The sequence below is a fragment of the Myotis myotis genome, unplaced genomic scaffold (assembly GCF_014108235.1).
Source record: "Myotis myotis isolate mMyoMyo1 unplaced genomic scaffold, mMyoMyo1.p scaffold_m19_p_3, whole genome shotgun sequence".
Lineage (NCBI taxonomy): Eukaryota > Metazoa > Chordata > Mammalia > Chiroptera > Vespertilionidae > Myotis > Myotis myotis.
The window spans coordinates 110,489,706-110,501,569 of record NW_023416335.1 but is presented as its reverse complement, the minus strand read 5'-3'; the positions used below and the strand labels follow the sequence as shown (position 1 = coordinate 110,501,569).

Genomic DNA, 11,864 nt, shown 5'->3' with positions numbered 1-11,864 from the left:
CCCGCCCCGCCCCCACCGGGTCCGTAGGGTCAGCGGCCCGACTTTCGTAGCCGCGGGACCTGCCGCGGTCAGGGGACTCCCTGTGTCGGGGCGGTCCGAGACACTGAGGCCGGACCGGTTGCCCTCGCTCGGGCCCGGGCGTCCAGTCCGCCGCGGCGGTTCCCAGCATTTTGCCCGGGGAGGGACGCTGCCTCGATGTCCCCTACGCCCTCCTGTCCAAATCCTGGAGGCTGGAGGCCCCGTGCGGGGCAACGGGCAGGAGTAGCCCCGGGCCAACGGGTCGGGCGACGGGCGAAGGCGTCCCCGAGCGATCTGGGGCGGACGCACGTCCACCCGCGCCTCATCCCGTGAGGAGCACCGCCGCCGCCCGTCATGGCTGCGGGAGGAGACGGCGTCCTCCATCTTGTCGGGACCACTCGGAACCGGGTCTGTGGGGCTGGGCGACGTGTCCCCGGGCTGACTCCGCTGCGCCGCGCTGTGCCGTTCGGCCAAGGGACAGCCTGTTCCCAGCGTCCGTGTGGGGCCCAGAGACTGGAGACGGCAAGGAGACCCAGACACCGCTCCCTTCCCTAAGGCCAAGATGGAGGCCCTAGGGGCGCCACTGGAGCCTGGCCCGAGGGTGGACGGGCCGGGGCCGCCGCGGTGTCCTGGGCGCTGGCGCTGTTACCACGCTGCACCGTGGACTTCCCGGGTGACGGACCCACCGCCAGCCCCGTCACCGCAGGTGGCAGCCCGCCGGCCATAGCTCCTCTTTTGTTCCCAGTCCACCCGACGTCTCAGGCGCACGCCAGACCGGTTCCGTTCCAGGACTCAGGTCCCGCCCTAGCGGCGGGTAGCGGGATGACAACGACGGGGACATGGATGCTTGGATGAACTGAGACCTCAATTCCACCATTATCCACCACCGCCTACTAATAGACACGTGCTGTTACCATTGAACGTTCAACAAGATGAAGTTGAACAAGAAGTTTGTAATGAAGTCAATCATCCTCGAAGGTCTCAGTAAAGACTGACAGTGATCATAGATGCCACAGCAACAGAAATTGAGATTCATGAATTATGAATTTTTTTAAAAAGTAATTCTTTCACCTAGAGCAAAATGCAATAAATATAATTCTCCTTATTTAACTTGAAAAATATCCAACATGTATTTCAACCAGCTTTCTCAAAATAGTATCACTGGGGATGAGGGTTTTGCAAAACTGTTATTTCATAATTGTAAATGTTTCAGTTCTCAATAGAATGAAATATCCTTATAAAACTTTATAGTACACAGTTCTGTTTTGCATTGACTTTTTATTGTTGTTAATCCTCACCCTAGGATATTTTTGTCTAACCCAGACCCCCATCCAGGGGCCAGGTATCTACCCTGCAACCCAAGTACCTACCCTTGACCAGAATGGAGCCAGTGACCCTTCCATTCAAGGGGCAGAGGCTCCAACCACTGAACCACACCGCCAGGACATGCAATGACATTCTAGATGGCACTATCTTCATAGCAAATGGTCTATTACCAAATGCAGAGCAACATTGTAATGAGTCCATAAAAACTTATACCACCCCCTTATAAGTTATGTCATAGACTTAAATGATAGATTGTGTTCCCACATGAGTTCAAGGAAGCTTTGTACAACTACAAATTCCCTGGCATTATTGCTGTTTTATAATTAACAGGAATAGTAATTACAATACTCTATATTATTCACATTTGGTATTCCATCATTAAAATTCATTTGTCTATGAAGATATTAACTGGGTTGCCTGTGAAATATCAAGGACAATATTTTTTAAATATATTTTTATTGATTTCAGAGAGGAAGGGAGAGGGGAAGAGATAAAAACATCTATGATGAGATAGAATGATTGATTAGCTGCCTCCTACAAGCCCCAAACTGGGGATCAAGTCTACAAGCTTGGCATGTGCCTTGACCAGGAATTGAACCATGACCCCCTGGTTCACAGGTCAATGCTCAAGCACTGAGCAACCCCAGCTGGGCTCAAGGAGAATTTTAGTTGAGCGTTTAGAACTGGGGGGGGGGGGGGATTTGTATAATAATTTTTTTACACTACACTTCATTTACATTAAAGAACTTTACAAATATATTTTAATTTCCATAATTTCCAAAAGGTAGAAACATCACAAATATTTGTTTACTGATAAATGTATCAACAAGTGTGGTCTATCCATATAATGGAATATTATTTAGCCATACAAGGAATGAAATTCTGATACATGCTACAATATGGATGAACCTTGAAGACATAATGCTACATTAAATAATCCAGACACAAAAGACTACACATTATATGGTTCCATTTATGTGATTGTACAGACTAGGCAAACCTATAGAGACAGAAAGTAGGTTAGTAGTTGCCTAATCCTGAAGTTCCAGAGAGATATCTCAGCTATGGGGGGTTGTCACTGAGAACTCTGGGGTATAACCCCAAGCTGGGCCCCCCTGCAGAGAGCAGCAAAACTGAGAAAGGTGCCCACATAACATATGGCTGTGAAAAGCAACAGGGTGGCTGTCTGCCAGGGAGAGGTGGCTGTAATGCTGGCATCCTCTTAAAGGAACAATGCACAAAATCTTGTGTGTAGCCACTCACCTTGGGTCCTGGCAGAGAGAGGACCAAGTGGACTGAAGCTGTGTGGGCAAAAGCCAGGATTGGGGACACTAGAGTTAGAGCTTAGAAGACAGACACCCCAGTTTCCTGTGCTGAGTTAATTCCCTCACACTGCGGAGGAAATCTTTCTCAAACAGACCTTTGCTAACCAGGTGGTCTTTGCCTGGGGGAAGACAGTTGACCCACCCTATTGGAAAACCCCTTGCCCTATGCTATGGAGTTTCTGAGGCCCATTAGGAGACTGACAATTAGCCTCTAGGCCAAAGCATTTGCCTCACCATGTTGGAAAACCTCTCACCCCACCTGTGGATGATTGCCTGAGGCTACTCAAGACTGAATCAAATCAGTCTGCAGGCAGAGACAGGTCTTTGGAAGCTTTGAGACTCTGCCTGATCTAATTAGTCAGAAACAGCATTTAACACTGGCCTGCACTAGAGACTGGGAGGTGAGCAAATCTACATATTACATACAAACCCAAACAGACAGCCAAAATGGGGAGAAAGAAAAAAAACAAACCCTGAATGAAAGAACAAGACATTTCTCAAGAAGGAAAGATAAATGAAACGGAGATAAGAAATTTATTTGATATAGAGTTAAGAATAATTATGGTGCCCTAACTGGTTTGGCTCAGTGGATAGAGCGTCAAGGGTCCCAGGTTCGATTCCGGTCAGAGGCATGTACCTTGGTTGCGGGCACATCCCAGTGGGGGGTGTGCAGGAGGCAGCTGATCGATGTTTCTCTCTCATCGAGGTTTCTAACTCTCTATCCGTCTCCCTTCCTCTCTGTAAAAAATCAATAAAATATATTTTTTAAAAAAAGAATAATGATGGCAAAGATGCTCAACAGCATGAGAAAAGAGCAGAAACTATGAAAAAATAGTTGGAAATAAAGAATGGCATATCACTAATAAAGAACACATTGGAAGGAATGCAGATTGGATTATGAGAAGCTGAGGATCAGAAAAATCAATTAGAAGACAGAGTAGAAACAAATCACTCAATCAGATAAACAAAAAGAAAAAAAACAATTAAAAAAAAAAACAGGAGGATAGCATAGCTGGTGTGGGTAAAGGGTTGTGCACTGACCTCTGAACCTGAAGGTAACAGTTCAATTCCCTGTCAGGGCATATGCCCAGGTTGTGGGCTCAATCACCAGTGGGGGCATGCAGGAGGCAGCCAATCAATGATTCTCTCTCACGATTGATGTTTCTATCTATCTCTCCCTCTCCCTTCCTCACTGAAATCAATAAAAAGGTATTTTTAAAAAAGAACAGGAGGACTGCTTAAGGGAGCTGTGAGAAAACCTGAAACAACAATATTCGCATAATAGTTGTCTTCGCACTTCCTTTCATGAGGCCAGCATTACCCTAATTCTAATACCAGATCAAGACACTACAAAGAAAGAGAATTACAGGCCAATATCCCCGATGAACATAGATGCTAAAATCCTCAAAAAATATTAGCAAATCAGATCCAGCAACATATTTAAAAGATCATACATCATGACCAAGTAGGATTTATTCCAGGGATGCAAGCTGGTACAATATTCACAAATCAATAATCATGATGCATCACATAAACAAATTGAAAGATAAAAATCACATGATCATATCAATAGACAAAGAAAAAGCACTCAACAAAATACCAATACTATTTTTTAATATAGTTTTATTGATTTCAAAGAGGAAGAGAGAGGGAGAGAGAGATAGAAACATCCAATATAATAAAAGCCTAATATGCTAAGTGTCCAGTCGTCCAGTCAGCCATTCAACCAATCAAAGCATAATATGCTAATGATATGCTAAGGTCACTCAACTGCTTGCTATGATGTGCACTGACCACCAGGGGGCAGTTGACAGGTTGACCATTTGCTATGACATGCACCGTCCACCAGGGGGCAGATGCTCAGTGCTGCTCCATCAGAAGCCCTGAGCCAGGCTCATGGCTGGTGAGCACAGTGGCGGCAGTGGGAGTCTCTCCCACCTCTGTGGCAGCACAAAGGATGTATGACTGCCGGCATAGGGAAGCAGGCCTAAGCCGACAGTCGGACATCCCCCGAGGGCTCTCGGAGTGGAAAAGGACGCAGGCCAGGCTGAGGGAACAACCCCCCCACACACACACTGGAGTGCACGAATTTCATGCACTGGGCCTCTAGTCAATGATAAGAGAGCATCATTGATTGGCTGCCTCCTACACACCCCACACTGGAGATCAAGCCTGCAACCCAGGCTTGTGCCCTGACCAGGAATTGAAACATGACCTCCTGGTTTATAGGTCAATGCTCAACTACTGAGCTGCGCCAGCCAGGCTCACTCCCATTTTGATAAAAAGTCTCAGCAAAGTAGGAATAGAGGGAGCATATCTCAACATAATAAAGGCCATATATGATAAACCTATAACGAACATCATACTCATGGGCAAAAACTGAAATCATTTCACCTAAGAACAGGTACAAGACAGGGAAGTCAGCTTTCATCACTCTTATTCAACATAGTACTGGAAGTCCTAGCACAGCGATCAGACAACAAGAAGATATAAAAGGCATCCACATTGTAAAGGAGGAAGTAAAACCCTCATTATCAGATGGCATAACATTGTACATGAAAACCCTGAAGACTTCATCAAAAACTACTAGATTTAATAAATGAATTTGTCAGTGTAGCAGGATACAAAATCAACACCCAAAAATCAATGGCTTTTTTACAAACCAACTAGAAGCCTGATGCACAAAAATTCATGCAAGAGTAGGATTTCCTTCCCCTGGCTGCTGGCACTGGCTTCCCTCCAGCTGCCTGCAGGCACCCAGAACCCTGGCTGGCTTCGCCCAGGCCACCCACAGGCATCTGGGACCCAGGCTGGCTTCCCTCGGGCTGCCCCCAGGCACCCAGGACCCTGCTGTCTTCCCTCCGGCCCCAGCTTCATCAGGAAGAATGTCCAGAATGACATCCCAAAGACATCTGGTCTAATTAGCATATTATCCTTTTATTATTATAGATAGTTTCTCTTCAGAAAGAGAAACTAAACAAACAATTTCATTTGCCATTGCAACAAAAAAATTACGATACTTAGGGATAAACTTAACCACGGAGGTAAAAAAAAAACTTGTACTTGGAAAATGACATGACGTTGGAAAAAAAGAGATAAAGATATAAATAAGTGGAAAAATATACCATGTTCATGGATTGGTAGAAATAACATCATTAAAATGTCCATACTGCCCAAGGCAATCTACAGATTCAATGCAATTCCTATTAAAATACCAACAGGAAAAAAAAAATACCAACAGCATAGCCCCAGCTGGTTTAGCTCAGTGGATAGAGTGTCTGCCTGCAGACTGAAGGATCCTGGGTTAGATACCAGTTAAGGGCATATGCCCAGGTTGCAGGCTAGATCCCCCAGTAGGGGGTATACAGAAGGCAGCCAATCAATGATTCACTCTGATCACTGATGTTTTTATCTCTTTCTCCCTCTTCTTTCCTCTCTGAAATAAATAAAAATATATTTTTAAGAATACCAACAGCATATTTCACAGATCCAAAAATATATATGAAACCAAAAGAGACCCCAAATAGCCACAGTAATCCTGAGAAAGAAGAATAAAGTTGGTGGAATCATAATACCACATATCAAGTTATACTACAAGACCACCGTAATCAAAGCAGCCTGTTACTGACACAAGAACAGGCATATAGGTCAATCCAACAGAACAGAGACCCCAAAAATTGCCCAAGCCATTATATTATGGTCAATTAATATTTGACACAGGAGGCAAGAACATAAAATGGACAGAGTCTCCTCAATAAATGGTGTTGGGGAAAATTGGACAGATACATGCAAAAAAAATAAAACTAGACCACCAACTTACACCCACATACACAAGAATAAGCTCAAGATGGATAAAAGAGTTAAATGTGAGTTGGGAAACCATAAAAATCCCAGACAAAACCATAGGCAGTAAAATCTCAGACATCTCTCATAGCAATATGATTAGAGATACATCTCTTAGGGCAAAGGAAACTAAGGAGAAAATAAACAACTGGGACTGCATCCAAATAAAAAGCTTCTGCACAGCAAAAGAAACCATCAACAAAACAACAAGGAAGCCCACCGTGTAGGAGAACGTATTGGGCAGTGACACATCTGACAAAGGGTTAACATTGCCGAAACCGGTTTGGCTCAGTGGATAGAGCGTCAGCCTGCGGACTGAAAGGTCCCAGGTTCGATTCCGGTCAAGGGCATGTACCTGGGTTGCGGGCACATCCCCAGCGGGAGATGTGCAGGAGGCGGCTGATCGATGTTTCTCTCTCATCGATGTTTCTAACTCTCTCTCTCTCTCTCTCTCTCTCTCTCTCCCTTCCTCTCTGTAAAAAATCAATAAAATATATTTAAAAAAAAAAAGGGTTAACATCCAAAATATATAAGGTACTCATACAACTTAACAAAAGGAAGACAAACAATCTATTTTTTTTAAAATGGACAAAATACCTAAATAAACACTTCTCCATACTGGGCACATAAATGGCAAAGAGAGATTTGTAAAAATGCTCAAAGTCACTGATCAGAGAGATGCCAATTAAAATGACAGTGAGGTATCATCTCACACCTGTCAGAATGGCAACTATCAACAAATGACAAGTGCTGGTAAGGATGTGGAGAAAAGGGAGCCCTTGTCACTGATGGTGGGAATGCAGACTGGTGCAACCATTATAGAAACAGTATGAAGTTTCCTCAAAAAAATTAAATATGGAACTGACATTTGACCCAGTGATCCCACTTCTAAGAATATATCCTAAGAAACCAGAAACACCAATCAGAAAGAATGTATGCACCCCTATGTTCATAGCAGCACCATTTACAATAGCTAAGATCTGGAAACAGCTCAAGTGCCCATCTGTAGACTAGTGGATAAAAAAGCTGCGGTACATTTCTACCATGGAATACTACGCAGCTATAAAAAAAAATGATGGATCTCTTACCCTTTGATACAGCATGGAGGGGCCTGGAGAGTATTATGCTAAACGATATAAGTCAGCCAGAGAAAGACAGGTATTACATGATCTCACACATATGTGGAATCTAATTAACAAAATAAACTGATGAACAAAATTGATCCAGAGAAAAAGAAGCATAGAACAGACTGGGGAATCTCAGAGTGAAGGTGGCAGAGGGTGAGTAGAAAGTGATCAACCAAAGAATTTATGTGCATATATGCATAACCCATGGACACAGACAATAGGGTGGTAAAGGTCTGGGGCAAGCATGTCAAACTCCAAGGTTGACTCCCAGGTCCAAGTTGACTCCCAGGTCCCGAGGGCATACAACTCCCAGCCAGGTCAGAATGTCCTTTCTTTAACCAACACAAGGCAATCATGGTTAACAGAGCATGATCAATACTTCTCACAATGATAGCAAGTTCCCAATATTCCTTTCTTGCCCCTAACACTAGGAGACTAGAAGTCCAGATAAAAGAATTGTTGCCTCAACTGGTTTGGCTCAGTGGATAGAGCGTTGACTGAAGGGTCCCTGGTCTGATTTCGGTCAAGGGCACATGCGCAGGTTGTGGGCTCTATCCCAATAGGGGCATGCAGGAGGTAGCCAATTAATGATTCTCTCTCAAGATTGATGTTTCTCTCTCTCTCTCTCTCTCTCTCTCTCTCTCTCTCTCTCTCTCTCTCTCTCTCTCCCTTCCTCTCTGAAATCAATACAAATATATTTTTTAAACAAAAAATTATTTAGTCCTGGCCTGTGTTTGTCAGTGGTTAGAGCAGCGGTTCTCAACCTGTGGGTCGCGACCCCTTTGGGGGTCAAACGACCCTTTCACAGGGGTCGCCTAAGACCATCGGAAAACACATATATAATTACATATTTTTTGTGATTAATCACTATGCTTTAATTATGTTCAATTTGTAACAATGGAATTGGGGGTCACACAACATGAGGAACTGTATTAAAGGGTCGCGGCACTAGGAAGGTTGAGGACCACTGGGTTAGAGTGTCATCAATTGCACCACAGGATCTCGGTTCAATTCCGAGTTGAGGGCAGTTACCCTGGGTTGCAGATTCCATCCTCATTCCATTAGGGGCATGTATGGGAGGCAACCAATCAATGTGACACTCTCACAACCTCTCTCTCTCTCTCTCTCTCTCTCTCTCTCTCTCTCTCTCTCTCTCCTGCTACCTCCCTCACTTCCATTCTAAAAAGCAATAGAAAAAATATCCTTGGGTGAGGATATTAAAAAAATAAAGAATTGTTTGGGGCAGGAAATTGGAGAGCTAAGGTAGACTAACATGTTAACTTTTACCATTAAAGAGAAAAAAAGACAAACCCCGGGCAGGGAGTTCAGTTCATTAGAGCATCATCCCAGTACGCCAAGGGTTTTATCCAGGGTCAGGGCACATACAAGAATCAGCCAATGAATGCATAAATAAGTGGAACAACAAGTCAATGTTTCTCTCTATCTCTATCTCTATCTCTATCTCTTTCTCCCTTTCTCTCTCTCTCTAAAAATCAATTTTAAAAATTTACTAAATAAAGAAAAGAAAAAGGCAATATTTTAATAATTGAAGCACTGAAGAAATTTTTATGTGGAAGAAGGAAGTTGTTCTTTGTTTGATGTGAATAATAACTCCTTATCCTCTTACCAACATGTAAAGTAGTTAATATGACTGTAACACTTTTATAGATGAGGAACTGAGGCAAAGAAAGGATAAGAAACTTATCCAAGATTACATAGCCAGCAAGAGGGACTCAGGGCCCTAGAATTCTTGGCTCCAGAGTCCATATTCTAAACCACCTCACCAAGCTGCCTTTCCAAGATATGCTTCTCCTAATCCTATATAATAAAAGCCTAATATGCTAAGTGTCTGGTCATCCGTTCGTTCATTCAACCAATCAAAGCATAATATGCTAATGATATGCTAAGGCCGCTCAACTGCTCCCTATGACGTGCACTGACCACTAGGGGGCACATAGTCAAACAGTCGCCCAGTTGCTATGATGTGCACTGACCACCAGGGGGCAGACACTCCGACCGGTAGGTTAGCTTGCTGCTTGGGTCCAGCCGATTGGGACTGAGCAAGAAGGGCTGGACACGCCCTAGAGCCCTCCCGTGGTCCCTCCCCAGCTGGCCAACTTCCCGAGTCCCTCCCTGGCCCAATCATGCACCAGTGGGGTCCTTCGGCCTGGCTTGCGCCCTCTCGCAACCTGGGACCCCTAGGGGGAGTCAGAGAGCTGGTTTCGGCCCAATACCACAGGCCAAGCCGAGGGGCCCCACTGGTGCATAAATTCATGCACTGGACTTCTAGTTTATAATATTTAAGTCTAAATATATCATTTTTTAAAAAATAAATCTTTATTGTTGAAAGTATTACATATGTCCCTTTTTTTCCCATTTCCCTCTCCTCACCTCCTCTCCCCCCAAGCCTTCACCACTGTATTGTCTGTGTTTCTGGGTTGTGCATATGAACACATATGAGTTCATTGGTTGATCTCTCTGACCTTCCATCCTCCTCTGCCTTCCCTCTGAGGTTTTACAGTCTGTAAACATATCATTCTTATATACTTTAAAACACTGTATAAAGGAATACATTATAGAGAATTGTCTTATAAACTTTTTTGACCATGACAATCACTAGGATACATATTATACACAAAGACCCAGTACAGGCTCTCTGCTCCTCCTGTTGGTCAGACAGCCTTTCCTCCTGTGCTGTGCCAGCAGCCACAACCCTGAGACACGATGGTGAAGGCTGGAGTGAACGGATTTGGCCGCATTGGGTGCCTGGTCACCAGGGCTGCTTTTAACTCTGGCCAAGTGGATACTGTTGCCATCAATGACCCCTTCATTGACCTCAACTACATGGTCTACATGTTCCAGTAGGATTCTACTCATGGCAAGTTCAAAGGCACAGTCAAGGCCGAGAACGGGAAGCTTGTCATCAATGGAAAGTCCATCTCCATCTTCCAGGAGCGAGATCCCGCCAACATCAAATGGGATGATGCTGGTGCCGAGTATGTTGTGGAGTCCACCGGTGTCTTCACTACCATGGAGAAGGCTGGGGCTCACTTGAAGGGCGGAGCCAAGAGGGTCATCATCTCTTCCCCTTCTGCGGATGCCCCCATGTTTGTGATGGGTGTGAACCATGACAAGTGTGACAACTCCCTCAAGATTGTCAGCAATGCCTCCTGCACCACCAACTGCTTGGCTCCCCTTGGCCAAGGTCATCCAAACAACTTTGGCATCGTGGAGGGACTCATGACCACAGCCCATGCCATCACTGCCACCCAGAAGACCATGGATGGCCCCTCTGGGAAGCTGTGGTGTGATGGCCGAGGGGCTGCCCAGAACATCATGTCTACTTCTACTGGCACTGCCAAGGCTGTGGGCAAGGTCATCCCTGAGCTGAATGGGAAGCTCACGGGCATAGCCTTCCGTGTCCCCACCCCCAATGTGTCGGTTGTGGATCTGACCTGCTGCCCAGAAAAAGCTGCCAAATACGATGATATCAAGAAGGTAGTGAAGCCCTAGCCAGTTTGGCTCAGTGGATAGAGCATCAGCCTGTGAACTGGAGGGTCCTGGGATCAATTCTGGTCAAGGGCACATGCCCGGGTTGTGGGCTCAATCCCTGGTGGGGGACTTGCAGGAGGCAGCCAATCCATGATTCTCTCTCATCATGGATGTTTCTATTTCTCTCTCCCACTTCCTTCCTTCTGAAATGAATAAAAATATATTTTTTTTAAAAGAAGGTAGTGAAGCAGGCATCAGAGGGCCCCCTCAAGGGCATCCTGGACTATACTGAAGACCAGGTTGTCTCCTGTGACTTTAACAGTGATACCCACTCCTCCACCTTTGATGCCAGGGCTGGCATTGCCCTCAATGACCACTTTGTCAAGCTCATTTCCTGGTATGACAATGAATTTGGCTACAGCAACAGGGTGGTGGTGGTCCACATGGGCTCCAAGGAGTAAGAGTCCCCTGGACCACCAGTCCCAACAAGAGGAAGAGAGGCCCTCAGCTGCTGGGGAGTCCTTGACCTAGATTGGTCCCCCAACACACTAAGAATCTCCTCACCACCATTTCCATCCCAGACCCCCTGGAGAAAGGGAGGGGCATAGGGAGCCCTACTTTGTTGTGCACCATCAATAAAGTTCACTGTACCCAACCAAAAAAAAAAAAAAAGACCCAGTACAAACCTAACTATATACATAACTACATAATTGAAATAAAAGTTACATTAGAA

The 11,864-nt window shown here is 45.1% G+C and overlaps 1 pseudogene; it reads left to right on the top strand.

Annotated features, from left to right (window-relative positions):
* The first annotated feature begins 10,363 nt into the window (after nucleotides 1-10,363).
* On the top strand, nucleotides 10,364-11,592 carry LOC118650827 (annotated as a pseudogene).
* The last annotated feature ends 272 nt before the right edge of the window (nucleotides 11,593-11,864 follow it).